Source organism: Halyomorpha halys, unplaced genomic scaffold (assembly GCF_000696795.3).
Source record: "Halyomorpha halys isolate HHAL.00 unplaced genomic scaffold, Hhal_1.1 Scaffold100.1, whole genome shotgun sequence".
Lineage (NCBI taxonomy): Eukaryota > Metazoa > Arthropoda > Insecta > Hemiptera > Pentatomidae > Halyomorpha > Halyomorpha halys.
In genome coordinates, this window is record NW_027112088.1 from 1,418,373 (window position 1) to 1,438,039 (window position 19,667).

At 31.0% G+C, this 19,667-nt stretch overlaps 1 protein-coding gene and 2 long non-coding RNA genes across 3 annotated transcripts in view; 2 read left to right on the forward strand and 1 right to left on the reverse strand.

The window, feature by feature from the left end:
- LOC106677474 (TWiK family of potassium channels protein 18) overlaps positions 1–19,667 on the reverse strand; it is a 168,850-nt gene that overhangs the window by 106,002 nt on the left and 43,181 nt on the right. The window lies entirely within an intron of this gene.
- The window catches only part of LOC136796411 (uncharacterized), a 171,198-nt gene that overhangs the window by 96,124 nt on the left and 55,407 nt on the right, over positions 1–19,667 (forward strand). The gene's annotated exons all lie outside the window — the stretch shown is intronic.
- LOC136796406 (uncharacterized) lies at positions 9,122–11,812 on the forward strand. The gene is made up of 3 exons (XR_010844113.1): positions 9,122–9,248; positions 11,077–11,285; positions 11,707–11,812. It is a non-coding gene; the product is annotated as an uncharacterized lncRNA (long non-coding RNA).

Consider the following 19,667-nt stretch of genomic DNA (forward strand, 5'->3'; position numbering starts at 1 on the left):
ATATTTCAAACTATTTAACCATGATTTAAATATTTTGTAATTTTGAGGACGGATATATAATTTTATTTTCGATACAGGAATATACAGCCCAATTCTAACCAACCTTAATGGAAAAGTGGAATTGTAAATGTTTTAAACATTAAAATGATTACTTATATAATTAAACTAAGGATTATAAAGTGGTTTGGAGGTCATAATATTAAAGTTTAATGATAAGCCACATCTGTATGGTGAAAATATCAAATTTTCTTGCTACCATATCGTAAGAGAATACATTGCAGATGGCAGGAAATAAAGGAATTTAATAAATAAGCTGGTTTTTGATAGGAAGGAGTTGTGTAATTGAGATGATTAGAACTATTGGTAGTTTGAGTTTCGGTTTTTGAGAAATTTGAATTCAGCAATCTTTATACAAGGTAACTCCTCAGTTTTTGAGAGTATTTGAAATTTGTATGGAATAAGAAGTGTACCCCTGCGTTAGTCCAGACCTCATTCAAATGAATATCATTAATTTGATGAAATTCAAAATGTTTTCAAGTGAGTGGGTGTTTTGAAAAAATTCATAATCGAATTAGATTAGTGATGTCTATATAGGTGCTGGAACAATCGAGTGATATCACAAAACATACTTCCATTTAAAATAAACGAATCTTTATTTATACTTAAAATATTCTTGTTTAAAAAATAAATCATATTTATTTTATATTCGATATTAGAGAAAGATAAATAACTACATTTGCATGGGGGTTGATGACCTCAGGGTTTTACGCCCTTAAGCCCCAGACAACAACAACTACATTTGTTTCTCCTTTATTTCATTCCGGGTAAATCCTGGAAATTGTGTAAAATTCAAAGTTAAATATTTTCAAGTTAATAGTTTTGCATTCAGGTTTTAGGTTATTTTTTTTTAATACAATTTTTGTTCAAGTATATATATACTTTTAAAAATATTTTGAACATTCTTAATAAAAATTATAGTTAGTAATAAAAATATAACAATATATATACAGCAGTGACCAGGGCCTTTAATCGACTTAACTTTGGCTTACTCATGCTAAGTTCATACAACTTAACTGATTTCGGAAGTTTAGTAAAACAAAAGGACCAGTAACTAAAAATCACTGGTCATAAAAAGCATCTTCATTCACAAACAGAAAGCTTTGTATGAACAAATATTTTTATCAACAAGTTATCTTTTAAACTATTTAAAAGGAACTCATTTTGGCAAGTATTTTTAACATAGTTGGCCGTGAGGAAAAAATGCTTCATACAAGACGACTCTTTATAAGCTTAAACGTTTTACTTCACGCTTTGCTTATAACGACTAAAACGACACCTTTAAGGAAAAGTATTTTTCTGAATCGCTACAACAGAATGTAACATTTATGGTTATTGCTTCGTTTATTGAACGTTAATATTCTAGCTTAATATTATACATGTATCGTATGTAATAGCCTAATAAGGGCTGTTTTATACTTTGAGTAAAAGTGACAACTGTCTCGTGACTGCAGTGGTGCTGGTTCGAATCCGTTCAGAGGGCCAATTTAGATTCCTGTGGCGGTCCCACCATGTTAAAATTTGACCCTCCACCACTACGGTTAGAATTGGGTGGTACTCTGTAGGAAGAGGGTAATAATACATCAAATTTATAAAGCCTAAAAACTTCCTCAATGAACTAAATGTATTCACTGAATTTTAAGAAGAAAATAGATTTGAATAATTTTACATTGAGAAATTTAAATTAATTTATATTAAACTTATTATTATATTAACTGATCTTCAGGATGGATGAGATGTTATAAAAAAAAAGTCCTAAAATATTTATAAATTTCAAGATGAAAGCTAGGAGTATTCTTATACTAAAAAAATATATAAAAAGGATCGAAGCTACATTTGTTTGTTTATCAGCAGGTCAGCTTCTTAGACTAAATTAGACTGTTGTCAGACTTTTCCAATAAACTAATAATGTCCTATCTTACTTTACGACCAAAGAGTTATAAACAGCTAGTAAACAAGACTGACACCAGTTAGACAAGATTTGCAAACAAACTTGTTTCTTTGAGAATCTTAATTCCTAGCAACGAACACTCGTATGTTGGATGGAAACGACTTCTAATAGATGGAAATGGATCTGTAAATATTTTGAAATTCATCATTCTATCGTTTCCTTAGATTATTAAAATTTCTTCCCCCCAAAATTAAAAAAAAATAAATTGAAATTAATGGTTTTTATTAATTTTCATAACTCTATTAGGTGTCTGGAAAGTAATCTATATTTTAAAACTAAAGCTATCATTAAATGTTATGAAATAAAATTTAAATGAAGTTTTAAATAATACTTCAATTCAAATCTCAACTTTTTATGCTATAAATAAAAATGCTTGTTGGTAATAAAATCACCAAATATATTGATATTTAGAGAAAACGTTTATGCAATTGTGATGAAATTATGTAAAAATTATTTGTTTTGTGGAAACAAATATTCATTTGACGATATACTTTTAGTAACTTAAATGAAATATTAATTCGTTGGCTTATGGCGCATATGTGGATATATAACATGTAACGAACCCACGTATTTGTGAAATTATGTTTTATAGGAGATATTTAATGATACTTCTTTTCCCAACACAAACCCGACATATAGTCTTTATACCTATTAGGCATAAAAAGACTCGTGTTTTTATGAGAAATAAAAAAAAATATTGAATGATTTATTCCAAAATTGATTAACCAGTCTTCAATTTTTATTTGAAATTATGATACAAATCTTTTTCGTGTGTAATACTTTTTTGAATATGTTTAGTGACTCTGGGTACTTGTAAGCTATATGAATAAATATTTTTTAAAAAAATTTGTTGTGACTTAGTATGGACTTAGATATCCAGATTTGGATATTAAAACGTTTTCAAGGAGGATATTTGGATCTTCAAAAATATAGTGTGATTAATACATAAATTTGATGGGTTAATTTTACGGGACCTAACGATCCCGTTTCATTGCCAAATAATTGTTTATAAGTAGAAATTCCCTATCTACAAATTGAAGTGCGGTCAAAGAAGGATAAACAGTCTAAGAGGTTTGACTTGGCAGTCAATTATTGCCTAGTGACCGTACAATAATTTCTTTCCCCTAATTTAAGATGAAAAGTTTTCTTTCTTATCAATCATTTTATTCATAATTAATAGTATTATATTTGCCAGTTTCAATAAATCATGTTATTTTTGAAAGTAAATAACCAAGTATAATTTAAACATTATAGACATTGGGAAGTTGAGATTATTAATAAAAGTAAATAAAAATTATAGGAAATTGAATTAAGAGTAAATGAAGAGTGAAATCATGTTCAGCTTTTTTACAAATATTTACGGGGGTAAGTCAATATTTATCAGCAATTGAATTATATTTTTGTTTATGATGGTAGTTGTTTTCCGTTGATGACGCATGATTTGTTTATTTGTTGTTATGTCTATGCAAGTTTCAAGCTGCTAGGTTAGTTTGGTTATGGCTGTAGTGCTATTAATCATGGCTGCTCCGCTTTCTGTTTGCACCAAAGAAGAGCAATGTTTAGTGATCCGTTTTTTGTGGTTGGAAGGCGTGTCAAGGAACCGAAATTCATCGAAGACTTTCGGTACAGTACGGGAACAGTGTTTGGCCACTACGGAGAGTCTACGAATGGATTAAAAAATGGTCGCCCTAGTGTTTCGCGCGATGAAAGAGCCGGACGACCGTTTACCGCCACAAATGAAGAAAAGATTGAGCGTTCACGTGAAATGGTGCACTTAGACAGACGAGTAACGATTGACAAAGTGGCACATCGTCTGAAAATTACTCACAGTTCTGCCTACGAAATCATCCCCAACAGACTTGGGTTTCATAAAGTTTGTGCAAGATTGGTCCCAAATATATTCTTCTTTATTTTTCTATCCATGTATATTTAATTTTTTTTTTTTAATATTTCTTCTCTCCCTCTATTATGTATATTATCATTTATTGTTTACCAAATTTTAATATCTTTTTACACTGTTTACTTTAAAATTATTTTCAAATATGATGTACTTCACTGCCATCTTCACCCCTTCACTGCCATCTTCTTCTTCTGGCCACTTCTCCCAATACAAACGGTTCTCTTTGACTTTGACTTCCGTCAAAACAGGTATGACTAGATTAGATTAGATTTTTATTCAGGGCGATCAACATCTAGGTTATTACACCCTTTTTACTTCATCTATCTTCTTGACTTTGACATTTGATAGTTGAATGTAGACTATTTCCTTTTTACACTGGTCGGTATTGGTGGATTATATTTTAGTATAAAGTTGTGTTTCTTTGAGAAATTTTATTATTTTGTCTATGAATTCTTCTGAGACTTTAAGGGCTAATTCTCTTGTTCGTGGAATTTTATTATTTTCGAAGGCTTGACAAAATGATGGGCATTCTTCAATTATATGCTTTATTGATAATGGGGACTGAGAGGTTTGGCATATAGGCTGGTCCTCTTTTGTGATTAAGTGAAGGTGAGTTAATTTGGAATGTCCTATTCTTACTCTTGCAACAACCACTTCTTCTCTTCTGTTTCCCCTTATGGCACTTGTCCACTTTTGAGTATTTTTTTTTACATTTCTCAATTTATTGGTGAGTGGTACGGCGGCCCACATTGAATCCCAACTTTTTCGGATTCTGTTCCTTAAAAATGCTTTTATGTCTTTCGGCTCGTAAATTTTGAGTGGTGGAACGTTCGTTGTAGCAGCCTCTTTAGCCGCTTTATCCGCTGCCTCATTTCCAGCTATTCCTGAGTGCCCCGGAGTCCAGAGAAAGGAAACACTTTTTTATGATGTTTTAGCATGTCTATATAGTTATGAATTTTGTCTATCGTAGGTCCGCTTTGATTGAAATTTGAAAAGTTGAAAAACAGGTATGAATTCTGTTTCGTTCATTTTCATTTGATTTTATACTTATCCCTTTTCATCTCTTAATTTGTACTTCCTTTAATATTTTTTCTCTTTAACTGTTACTATTACCGTTTTCATTAATTGTTTATAAGCTTTAATTTTTCTTATTTAAAATTTGTTTACGTTTCATTGTATATCCTTGTAATTTTTCCACTTACCTTTTTACTTATGTGTTGTTAGTGTTTGTATCTTTTTTAGCCATGACGAAGCCCTGGAACGTGGGGCTAAACGTTGGTTCAAATAAAAATAGTACATAATTTACTATTTGAGTTTAATTTGAACGCACCCGGACCAAATTCCATTTATTTAAACACATGGTTAATCAGCAATCTTCCAGTATGTTACAAAATTTATAATTATGACAAATTACTAGTATTATATATAAATGTTCAATAGACAAAATATATGAATATTATGCAGATAAAACGTAAGATAGAATGATATATAATATAAATAAAAATGTATTGAAGTTGTAATTATCCTTAAATAATGAAATCGAGAACAGTCAATGGTTGCAATTTTAGATCAAGTACCCTGAAAATTCAGGAAAAACTCAGGAGCATCTTAGATATGTTTTAATAAAAAGTATCAGGCCTAAGGAAGATTCATTTCAATAAAATCATTTACATTGTGTAAATTATATTTCAAAAATTAAGTTTATTTTAAAATGTGATTAAATTGGAACCTTTTTTTTTATTTTTTTTTTTTTTTATAAATCAGCCTTTTTATGCCAAAATTAAGTAACTTCGCTGTTTAAAAATCTGAGAATTAAAATACAGAAAATATTTTATCGACCCTGTATTACGCTGTAGTATAACGTTAATATAAAATACACTAATTACATTTTTCAATAATGCTAACACGCTAACGGATCTTTTATTTGGTCTAACCATACGTTAATTTAGTTAGAGATAGGAAAATCATTTTAGAGTAATTTTTTAATGATGACTTGAGTAGAAATTGTCTTTTGATGTATAACGTGAAAGCAGTATTAAAGATGATAACATGTTGTGAAACCAGTCCGTTCTTCTAAAGTTGTGTAAATGTGCTGAAAGCAAATTGATCTTGAGAATCCTGATTTAACTTACGACTTCCTTCCCTGTCCTCCTTTCCTTTAGATCTTCTTGACTGGAAAAAGCGAAGTGAGGAACCAAGACAAACAAGTTAAAAGTAACTCTTGCTGGCAGAGATAGTAGGAGCAGTTGGAGTGACGACCGATTTCCATTTATTTTCATCATCTCTTAACTAATTGTACTGTCTTTTGAAAAAAAAAGACTTTTGGCCTCATTCTCTTTCATCTAGGCGTGTTTTCATGTCAAGTTATTGTGTAAACATATTAATTGATGGATAGAATTATACTATATGGATAGGCTATACTAATATAGTATATATTAGATATTTGATAGAGCTATTATATATATTTTATTTCATATCTTAATACAGTTTCGTAATTTCTAAGAATTTAGTGTTTTACAGTTTAACGTGATTAAACTATGCAATTTTAAAGCTTCGCGATTTTTTAAAAATATTTTTCAAAATTAGGTCTTGATCAGTACAATATTTCTAAATATAAGGTCCACTTTTTTTTATAAACATTTTGATGGGTTTATCTGAATTTTATTACCTTCTTGTAAGAATATCACATGGATTATGTTAAAAATAATTGTGATAAAATACTGTAAAAGTCTAAAAGAAAGCTTTTTGTAGAATAAATTAAAATTATATTGATATTTTAAACGGAAAACCAGTTCTTATAGTGAATTTTATTTCTTTATCTTACTAAAAATATATGTGTATTGTCGAACTCTATACTCTAAATTTTCGGTTGTTGAATATAATTATAACTCCAATCGAGTGGACAATGATTGGAACACTACAGTCTGACCGAGTATACGCGATACCTACCATATCTTGATTCAATGGACACATATGATTAAATACATAGCTAAAGTAAATAGTAGAGTAAACAACTCGAGACTAACGTTGTAAAATCGTAACAGATTCGATGTACTTTCTGGATTAGCCTAAAAATTTCAAAAAAATTCATAAAATGGGTCTTATTTGAATCATTACATTAGTGATAAAAGTGAGAATATATTAATTAAGAAGAATTTATGCCGAATATTAACAAGTCCACGACATGATTTTAAGCCCTACGTTAAGTCCTTCAGTGTGGAATTTTTTTTTCTTCCGTATCACTCAAGAAGTGACAACCACTTGTTTAGTAGAAGTAAAATATAATTCGTATGCTGGGTATAAAACTAAAATATTTTTATTATTTTTTTAATATAAGATCTTTATTGTTTTATGTTTAAATAAACCATTTACTTTTTAATAATTATAAAAAAGGGGGTACCCAGGATCAAAATTAGGGAGGGTGGACAATCAATCAGTTTGTGACATTTCAGCACGGAATAGAAGAATCAAACCAAAATGTTAAGAACGTTATACATAATTGTCGCAGTGTTTTATTAGTATTTGCTTGAAAAATAAATATTTGTTATTAAATTAATTGGGAGTGCGGTGGTACTGTGGTAAGGCACGATGGTTCTAACCCTGTTCAGCCTCATAAATTGAGTAATTACCCTTAATCGGGTAAAAATCTGGCGATCGAGCGTGATCCTGACCAAAACATTTCCTTGCACAACCGTTGTTCTAGTAACAGTACCTCCTTACGATGTACAGCACCCTTAACCCTTCATGGGTTGTAGAAGTACAGATTTTAGTTTTTAATTAAATTAATAATTTCTTTTTACTTCTGGCGGGGCCAGCTGCCCCCCTCTCGATACGCCCATATAACAATCGATTCATATTTTATATTAATAAAAAAAAATCGTCTTTTGTATATATATTTTTAAAAATTTCATATTGCCTTGGAGTCAAAAATTAAGAACTAAAAAGAAAATCTTAATCGGTATATTTTTTATCTCCTAGGATGTCTCGGGGATAGCTGTATTCCCCTCTTCAGATGTTTTTATTTGATACATATATATGTATTTAAATAAGCATATTTAATATACGCCATATGATTAAATACATAAGAGCAGAAAAAAAGTTTTTATTTTTATTTTTTTAATTTAACTTGAGAATAATGTATTAAAATATATCTGTTGAGTGAAACCTTTGTACAATATGAGTCCTTATTTTATGATAGCGGCGTCGAGTTGATGATAGTTAATAACTTGGAAACAGTTTATCGACCAAACTGAAGGCATATTTCCATTCTCGAATATTTTTGTTGTACCACAAAATTGAGGGAATTTTTATTACCATTTTAATATGTGCAGTCAAAACTTTAAAAGATAAAAGTGCATTTTTTCCCCTTGTTAACTACCCAAGTGGACATAATAAATAGAATTTAATTTTGGTGAAGTTTCCAGAGAACAGACGGATTAATGCTTGGATTTGATCTTATTCCATCTTCTACTTTCACCTAGGCAAGCAAAGTATTTTCCTCGACCCGTATCTATTTCGAAAACGGCTAGTCCCATATGGTCGAAATTTAAAGTTAGGGAGTAGTGTTTAATTATTCTAGCATAAATTTAGTCACATTCTACATACTACTTGGGGCATGCTTTAACTTATTTTCCTTGTCATACCTATTTTTCTTAAACGATAGTTCAGATGTGGCCTGAATATTAAGGAACGTGAAGAATTAGTGTTAATAATAAATGCACAAACTTATTTTATTTGCTTTACTTTTGTTTCGAAAACGGATCTACTGATTAATTTCATATTTTGTGTAAAGTAGGGAATTTGTCTAGAAATCGTCTAGTATAAATTTCATCAGGTACTTTTGCTTAGGTATGGGAAAAACTAATTTCTTGGATACAGCTATGTTTCAACAACGGCTAGCCCCGTAATTACTCTCAAAGGACAAATCATTGAGCTTGAAATCTAGGTAATTAAGTACACAATAGAAATATAAGGCAAAAAATAAAAAAAAGAAAAAAAGAGAGAGAAAGAGTGTAGAAAGAAATTTAGTAATGACTTTGTACATATTTTGTAAATAGCCTTATTGCTCAGTTTAATTACATTTACTTTTTTTTTTCATTTTTCTTTACAGCTTTTGTTTAATTAAATAGATAAATATGTACTTTATATTAGCGAGTTTGGTTGGTATAGCTTAATGTTTTTAAAACAGCTGTGTTTAATTCGTCCTCATTACAGTTCATAACTGAACCCCATTTGGGTTCGTTCTGTAATAGTTTGTCCATTTTTAATTGAATAAATTTTGATTGTTAATTGTGATCATTAAAATGCACAACCAGACTCTATCTGCGTTCTCCGTTCAATGTAAGTGTGGAAATTTCAATACATTTTGACTTTGAATTGTGGTTAATACAGTCCATTGCAAGACATCGTCTGCATTTGATGAGCACCGATATGATAATTTAGTTTTAATTAAATTTGATTATAGATTTAGAATCAGTGTAGACGTAGGCCCACTAACTTTTGTCCACTTTTTAATATTACTTTGGCGCCTATTACATTGCAGCAATAGCCTGATATACTTTTGGAACCAGAAAACTCTTACAAACTTCTGACCAACTGAAGTGCACATTCTTCCTTCGGGGCCTTTTCTTCTTGTGTCCGACTCATGGATTCACCATCGCTCAGCATTTTTTGGTCTCAATTGTGGTGAATTAAGTTTCTTTCTGCAGGGGAGTCCATTTTTAACTAGTTCTACTCCAGAACATTTAACTCTGCAATTTCCAATAAGGGTTTTCACAGAGAATTTTATTCTGAAGGTAATTTAAGTTGGTGATTTTTCCGCACTTCGATTCGATTATTTTATAAAAAATTAAAACATTTTTTCTCGTTTTTTCAAGCTCATTGAATTCCAGAATATTTAATGAAAAGACAAATTTTTAATTAAAGATTCTCATGAATAATATCATTTTAAAACGATTTTATATCAGTTATTATTTCCCTCATAAGTTCCACCCGGTCTTGAAGGCTTAAATTAATTTTTTGAAGAAATTGTTTTAACAAAAGATTTTATTCTTTACGTGATTCCGATATTTAGAACCGTTTTTGCACAAATCTTCACAATCAGTAAAAAACTGTTTATAGTTTTGGTTATTTGTGACTTAAAGATGCATCGGATAGGAAAAAACACCGATTTAAGGTTAGATTTACTATGAGAAAGTTTAATTTAAAATTCCACTTTCCATTGAAGATTTCATAGTAGAGTTGAAGAACAAGAAGGAACTATAGTTGAGTGTGCTATAGAACAAGAAGGAGTTATAGTTTTGAGTGCTGGAGGACAGGAAGGAGTTACGAACTCAACTTCATTCACCATAACTCAAAAAACAAGTTTCATTTTAAACTTCTCAAAACTCTATGGAAAAAAGTGGGTTCTCAATTGAATCTTAAACATCCCTAATATTAAACAATAGGCTTGTTCCAACGCTGTTAAAAATCACCACCACTGAAAAAACTACTGAGCCACCCGCCAATTTGAAGGTAGTTTTGAATCCTTTTGGAACAGATCATGATATATTTTTACTCTATATTGACCTTCCTACCCCTGACCATGATCACATTGGATATAGATGAGGTCAACTATTTTTACATGCTATAAAATATTTATAATAATTCTGAAATCTTCTGAGTCTTGATGAAAGAACTACCTGTCTCTGCGGTCACAAATCCTACACCCACTCGAATGCGACTAGTCACTCGATCAGTCCTTGAATATCATGATCGGAAAGTAAAACATCCTCTTCACTTTCTGTATAGCAGTTATTTTTAATTCAACAATAGCGGGCCTCGATCACATTCATATTTATATACTTCATTTATAATAAAGATATTTAATTATATTTGTAAGAATAATATTGATATTTATAAGAATTTTAAATTCGCAGAAAAAAAAGTTGTTATATTATCCGAATCCTGATCGAGAAAATGAAATGACACTGAATAGACATTTAATTTTTAATGAAATCACGAATCAAGATAGTAATTAAATCGTTACAAGTGTGCGCTACCGTTGTTATCTGAGTGTCAAGTGAGAGTCGCCTGAAGTGAATCTATAGGATAATAATAATGTTAATTAACCTGATTAAATTCAAAGTAAGGTATCTTGAATTCATTTGTTAAAACATTTTTTTTTCAGTTCCAGAGGAATATTTCTCCCTAATTTCTATTGCATACGGTGTTATTTAACTAAGCAAACACTATGAAATCAATTTAGAAGTTTTTAAGGATGCTTTTAGCCAATGAGACTACTTCGAAGAGCCAACTTTGGAGAAGCAGATGTTTCAAGACAATATAATCTACTAGGACGTTTCCACAGTGTGCACTGACTGGAAAAATAATATCCTGGTATTATTATTATTCTAAAGATTTTAAAGATATCAATGAAATATCATTCTTTGATATAAGCTCATTTCATTAATCTTAAAATTTTGTGGAAGGATTTAGTTTAAATTTTTAAATTAAAGTTTATAGCCCTCAGAAACCAATTGACGTTGTTCTGTTATTCTATAAATACTCTTATAAGATATAAAAAATAAGGAGGGTAGTGGGAAAAGACGTGAATAAAAAAAATCGGTGTCATTAAACTGGAACAACATAAGGAAAATACAATATAACGTCCATTTTCTGTAAAAAGAACACAGAGAAATTCATAGATTGACTATTTTAGGATTTTCGTTTTTTCATTAGAGTAGTCATTAATACTAATTAGTTCAATTATCTGAAACACAATAAGAATATGTACAAGGTTTACGCATTCAATTGTTAGGTCATAGTTAACATCTGTCCTATCTGGCCTGCACTAAGTAGTAACTTCACGAACACTGGAACAGTTCCAATCAAGTAAGATGTGAAGTTGGTTGTCAGAGAATAAAGAGATTAGAAATAATAGATACTTTTGTTTTCCACTTCGGAATGTACCTATATGTTACTAGTATATTTATAATATACATAAACTCCAAATATATAATATATATGAACTCCAGTCCATGCAGAGTCTCGAATCCAGAATATAGTAAAGATGTGCTGTTTCTTGAAGGTTGTGCAAGAAAGTGATTTTCCAGGTGTTGATGCTCAAACCTCAGGTTTTTTTACCAACCCATTGAAGAATCATGTACCCACTTTATAGAACCTTCGTGTGCTCCAAGAGGGCCTTCCGATCACAGACTCTTCATATGTATATAGCATTAATAGATAATAAATCTAACACTAGTAGTTCTTACTGAAAAATCATTTGTAGGAGTTTATTAAAGACATAGTTGCCAACATTTAAACGTAGTAAACCAAAAGGTAAATTAGGCTTAGTTTGTTAAAATAATTTATTTTTTATTTTTAGTACATTTTTTTAACACTACCCTTTAATAAACCATATCTCGATATTGACGTTTCATCTTCAGACGTGGATGTAAAAGATGCCTCAGTATTTAGTGTTGATTGAGATCTTTTATTACTCAATCAGCACTAAATATATCACTTTTAAATATATGTTGATTTCCAGGAAATATATTTAAATGTTCGATTATTGGACCAAGTAAGGCTGCAAAGTAGAAGTAGGTGTGCAAAACCAGCACCGCTCAATTTTTTGGTCACTTCTTTACTACTATCCACAGAAGTGGGCACAATGTAAGAGAAAAGTTCTAAACTTTTCCTAGAGATGGCTTGAAGAAAGAAATACAATGGAGAGGGTAAGCTACAAGGAAAGGTGAAGCCAAAAAGGATGAACTCCCAGGGGTTTACCAAGAGTAGTAGAGAAGGAGGAGATTATAAAGGCTGCCTATTTACTTCAACATAAATGTGAGCTCCAAGGGCGTGGCAAACTCCCTGATCGAAGGTGCAACTTATCCCACAGTTCATAAACATTCTTCTTTTAATATAAATAAAATATATTATATTATCAAATTTATCGCTACATTTTCAAGAATGAAGCGGAAATCATTATGTGGAATGGAAATACAAGACTAGTATGTCATTAAAGTAAAGTAGTCAAGTCTATAAAAACTTAATGAAATTAAAGCCGCTATATGACTTTTTTTATACGATATTAATTTGTGTAACCAACAGAGATAATTGTCATACACAAGTTATATCTTGATCAACAACCAAATTTTCTTTCATTTTTTTTCTGAGCACATATTGAGTTATTTTTAAGTCTATCCTGTTTAAAAATAATAACATTTTGTAAAATCAAGTGAAACATTGAGGCAGCAAAAATAAACCGGCTAACTTCGGAGTTAATCACTGCTAGATCGTTGAGTTACACCGCTGAGCCATGAAACTACTGATTAGAGATAAGGCAGAGCCGCTTGAGAATTGATCACGGCATATTGACTTGTGTCAGCAAACAGCTTAGGATACCCTAGCGATGAGGATATCTGGTGATTCGTCTTAGAATGAAATTCATTAATTAAAAGTATAGTATATTCTACTATAAAGACATATTATATACTTTTTTATATACGTATATATACTTTTTTTGTATAATATTTGCCATTAGTATTTAGCACTATATTGGTCACTAATACTAATGAATGTTTAAGGATATTTGGAGTTGCATACTAAGTAGATAAGACTGCAAATTACTAATCCTTTTCGAAGGTGAATTAAAAAATCTGATGCGCGCATCACACAACTTTCGCTTACCACCTTGAGAGGAAATTAATCCTTGGGCATTTCAAAACAGCAATTCCATTATTTAGGATGACAATCCACTTTATATATTTTTCATGTAAGTAAGTGAAAGTGAAATCTGACTATTGTAGTATCAACCACGGAAAAACAATAATTATCAAATTCTTTCATAGTATATATTTATTCATTTTTATATCTGTTAATAATGAATGATGTTTAATTTTTTCAAATAAGCATATTTAAAGGCACTTCGATTTTTTTTTCCGTCACTTTAAAAATTCGTATCTAAGTGTTTCAGGAAGTGTAAAAATCTGTTATTGACTATGTTCCTACCTAGAATTAAAAAAAAAATATATTAACATAAAGCAGTGTACTATGGAGATCGGACGCTTTAAGTTTTTTCCTAGTCTCGGTTGCGTTAAAATCGATTTCTCGTGTAATTAATTATCAAATTCTTTCAGAGTTCGTATTCATACATGTTTTATTACTGTTAACATAATGTTAAATGTTTAATTATCTTAAATAAACAAAACTAAAATTACTTGAGAAGATTTTTTCAAAATTATCTGCTCTTGTAAACTTAAGATAAGAATTTACGATATAAAATACCATATACATTCACATTAATATATCTGGTTTAATAAATATCATTCGAGCCGTTTTTGAAAAATCCAAAAATGTGTGAAATCGATTCTATTAAGTGGTACTGAGGGATGGTAGATTTTAACGAAAAAGTTGTCATATAAACAATCGAAGCATATTGGCGTTTTAAATGTTTAATTTTAGTTCCGTACTTTTTTCATTGTTGAACTAGGCTTCAAACTCATCCATGCAGACACGCAATGGTCTGAGTTTCTTTGTGTTCGCACACATAGAGACCATTTTGCAAGACTTGGTTAGCGAATTGGTGGTTCAGGAACTCAGGAGATTCTAAAAACGTGTATTTCCGTCTAATTACTTAATCCGTACCTTACTTTATATTCCATATATAAGTAGTAAGTAAAAATAATATTCTCTTCCTTGACCAGAAGATCGACTTTGGGATCCTCCTATGGCAAACCCAACCACTACTAAATTAGTTCCTGAACTTTCAATGGGTTAAAAGGGAAATTTAGTGATTAAATCATCTCCTGTTAATTCTAAGGCAAAAGACTTATGTATCTTATCAAATACCATATTATGATTTTAGTCTATTTTTTTTTTAAATTGTTTTCTAGCAAACAGATGTATACAAATAGATTTATAATATAGATATATTTATACATAAGCTCTAAGGCTGTTCAACTGGAAACGGGTACTCTACATCTATTCTTACATAGTGCATTCCCAGTCGGAAATAGATGGAAGAGGAGTTCAGTCAAAATATCTGTAGTCCGGTAACAGAAATAGTCTTGGACGGTTGTATTTTAAGTAGTAAACTTAAGAATTTATTTTCCCTCTATTATTATGCGCGATAACTGAAAATTTAAATCCAAGCTGCCTTCATGCTGAATCTTCGGCAATTTCGAAATCGTATTTATTGAGATGATTTATTTTACTTTTCAGTTTCAGTGTTTCTTTTAAAGTTTCAGGAATTTATTAAATAGTTGTTTTTTGTCAATTGGAATAATTGATGAATTTATTCCCATAACTTTGGCCGAAAACAAAGAACATAAATAATTAATTATTATTATTTAACATGTAATATAATGTTATATAACGTTTTGATTAGGGTTTGGAATTGTCTTTTCACATATTCTTTTCTATACATGCTCAATCGGAACATGTTTATGCTTCCTAGGAATATTTCGTAATTTTAAACTTATTTTATTTTACATATTTTTAATTATTTCATTTTTTTTTTATTAGTGCATATTTTAGTTCATATTTCTCTTTTAAATAGTTTCTTTTTATATTACAAATTAAATATTTTATAATTTGAAAAAAATTAATTCATAGATAAAAATAAAATAAAACACAGATGCTCGTAGTTCTCAGTTATTATCTGCAAACCCTAAAATAAACAATACCTTGGGGAGTTTCGCTTGGTTTGACATCTGGTCAAAGTTCAAGTAATAATTTTATGTTGTAATTTATGACAGGCTTTAGTAAAAACGGATATTAATATACCCATAAAGTAATATAACGTAAAATAAAGTTCCTATATCTATAAAATAAATAATCCGTCATAAAACTTGCGATTATATTCATGAGAAAGAAGAGGATGGTGAATTGAAATAACGATGACAATAAAATATATTTTTTAAATTATTGAAAACTACTTTTTAAGAATTAAAATGATATATTTTCTTAATTTTTAGCTCTTTTTAGGTTAAATTTAAATATTTTTCAATATTTAATAAATATTTACTACACATTTATGTAAAAAAAAAAAACTTTTTTCTTTATCTTTACTTTTTTTTTTTTTAACGGAGCGGCCTTTAAGACCACGCGAATATCATTATTTTCACTTCCTTTCAAACCTCTTCTCTCCTTCTTTCTTTTTCCCCATCTCTTCCTCATTTTTTCCGATTGTTCCTTCCTCCTGACTTCGGTCTTGCCGAATTGCCTTTTTTTTGTGTTATGATCTCCTCTTGGGAGATTGTGACATGTCGTACATCGACTTTTTTTGGAAATTGAAAAATCAAAATAAAACAAAACCTAAACAAACAAAAAAAACAAAACATTTGTTTTTAAAAAACATAAAATACATTTTTAATAAAGTTTTGTTTATTTTCTAAATTAAAAAAGAAGAAACAAAATTAAATATTCTATACATCATCACATAAAGAACATGCATTAATTTTACAATTGTAAAAGATAGCTATTTATGACAGCATAAGAAAATAAATCTTCGTTTGATGAAACAAGAATGTCCTATATGCAAAATGGCTGCATGCTTGTACCTATTGATCTATCAGTACAGTGCAGTAGAATCGTAGAGCCCATTGAGCAAGTTATCTAGAACTGAGCACGTACTTTCTGGAGTTGAAGGTAGTGGCCCCTGAGGGGGTTTGTGGGAGCAATACGCTCGAGAGTAATATGCAATGTTGTAATGCAACTTGATGGTTTTGCATGTGATCTTGTTGCAAGATGATTGTACACTTCAGTTTTTATTCTCGCTTCCTGTATATAACATGTACAGCATAGGAAAGTATTGCGATTGAGGGAAATTTCTTTTTTTTTTTAAATGAACAAGGCAAACACATGCCATCACTGACGACACCGCCTTCAGCGGACCTGCAAACGAAGATGCTTTAATCGCCGGCATATGTACATATATCTTCTCTTTATATATATTGTAATTTTTTAGTTTTTTATTTGTTTTAGGAGGTAAGAAAAAAAAAAATTTCATGCCATATGGCAAAGGAAGGGCACCAGTTTCATGTTTATATACTCAGGTATATATTAATATTGTTATATATATATTCAATAAAGGAGTTCAGAAAAAAAAGAAAGGGAAATTTCACAAAGTACCAGAATACATATACCTACGTATTTATGTATTCAATTACTTATTTCATCAGGAGGGTACGAAAAAAAAAGAAGGGAAATTTCAAATTCGAGTTTTCGACGGAAATACAAGTTTTGAGGTCTCCTGCATCCAAATAACGAAGTTTCGTAAAATGGTCTACGTTTGAACAGCCTAACTCAAAAACGAAAAGTTGTGTGAACGTGAAATTTTCGCATTTCCTGGTATTTTAAGATTCGCATCAAATTTATGTTTTCACAACACATGTTTTTCTTTTGTAACCAACACGCCTAATCTTTTTTTATGACCCCCTTCCTCTTCATTTCTGACCTGCGGGAGGAGGGGAAGGGCCAGACCTACGCCTTAACTCCCACAGCTACTTACAGCCCAACCATAATGACAATAATTATCCTATATCCTCAGTGAAGTATTTCTAAAGGTCATAGCCAATCCAGCCATGGTGGAAATTGCCTCCCCTCCCCCTCACATTTCAGAAATATCCTTGACAATCTTACTTTCAATTATCCCTAATGACTAGGACTTAGTTGAAGCACTAATCTGCTAAGCACTTATACTGATAGTGATCCGGGGACTTGCTCAATTAACTCAATTACTTTTTGTTGTAACAACAATTAGCTTATGGAAAAATTTATATTCAGAAAATATTTTGCAACAATAGCAAGTAAAATGTTTAGATTAAATTAATGACAAATTTTATCAATAAGTTTAATAATTATATCGTCTTTCAAGTTTATTGGTTACCTTGAGATTCAAAATTCATTCTCACTATCATTGATCGAAAGAGCTCCCATTAGGATTTAGAGTTTGTTTCTTTGCTGAGATCAAATATTTGATACCGTTCTTAGTAAAATAAACCATTAATAATAATGCGAGATTGTTGACCGTGGATGAATTATGTGAGGAAAAGATGGTTTTGACCGCAACAATCTTTAAAACAAAAATATTTGATGCATCAAAATTATAACAATTTTCTATAATATTTTCACTAAGAATATTTGGCATCCATAGGCCTAAAATCATTTCCAATAAGGAATTATGGCAGAGGACTAGATTTAAGTCAAATAGATGGGTTCATCAAAACTGATTACAGATTGCCCATACTCTAAGGAAGTCTGACATTGCAACAGGTAAACATACATTTGATTGGAATCAATAGGATGCCCAGAAGCAAGGATGGCCTAGGAACACATGATTCAGGTCAGTGATGGGGGGGGGGGAGAGGAAGTGAACCAGTTGGCAATGAATTAAAAATTTGTAATTTGTAACGTCCCTTTGCTACGATAAAAGCTAAGGGATGACTGCTTCGACTACTAGCCTGATATGACTACTTGACTACTAGGCTGATATGACTACTTGACTACTAGGCTGATATGACTACTTGACTACTTGACTACTAGCCTGATATGACTACTTGACTACTAGGCTGATATGACTACTTGACTACTAGACTGATATGACTACTTGACTACTAGGCTGATATGACTACTTGACTACTTGACTACTAGCCTGATATGACTACTTGACTACTAGCCTGATATGACTACTTGACTACTTGACTACTAGGCTAAGATGACTACTTGACTGTAAGATTACTAAATATCCACTTATCTTATTCGTTGGAAATTTAAATATATCAGTCCTTAAAAATATCGAAGCTTCATACTTCACGAGATCAATTGTGCTTAATTTTATTTTCGGATTCATTTATTATCCTCAGAACTAATGAAAACAATTAGTGACATTCATTAAGAAAAACTCTCGCCTCAAGTACTGTCTTCCTTTGCTTTCAGGCAGTCTTTTGACGCCGATCGAGAAGTTTAAACGTTAATTATAATAGTCTAGATTGAATAAATGATGAATTTCATCACTAAGTTTTATTGTTATCTCGTCTTTCAAGTTTATTGGTTACCTTAAGATTCAAATTCCATTGAATTTTTTTAGGTCGAAAAACTCGCAGATTTACTTTAGAGTTTGTTTCTTTTCTGAGATCTCATCAAAACAGATTACGGATTCCAGATATATAACCTACAGAACTGCCTTCTATGAAAAATCTTTTTCTTTTCATTTATACATCGACTATATATCCATATGCTAGACTATCAAACTTCCCTGAACTTGGGAATAACAGGAAACGTTATAAACATATATATTTGTTATTATGTATTTTATTTTTTTTATTATCAACCAATATGTGTTCCCGGGTCTTACATACCCTCTCCAAACTGCTCCCCTCACAAAGCTGCGTCCTGAAATCCTGGAAGGCATCGACACAATGATTCGCAGAAGTGTTAAAGCCATTATAGGGCTCCCTGCGAACACCTCCACGGCGATGTTGTATGCTCCGAGGAGGTACAGAGGCCTAGGCTTGATCCGCTGCCAATGGGAGGCTCCCCTTCAACACTGGTCCATTGCTCAGTGGCTGTCAAATGTACCCGATGCTCTGTTCCAGTCCACTTTCGATTGTTCAGCCGAGATTGGTGAATGTGCGGATAGATTGGGCGTTGATCAGGGGCATTGTAGTGTGAAAGCTCTACGACAGTCGCTACGTGAAAGTGCGTTCGAGGAATGGGCTAATTGCAGGTGGCAGGGCATTGGAGTACGCCATTTCAAAGAGACCCCAAGAGCAAATA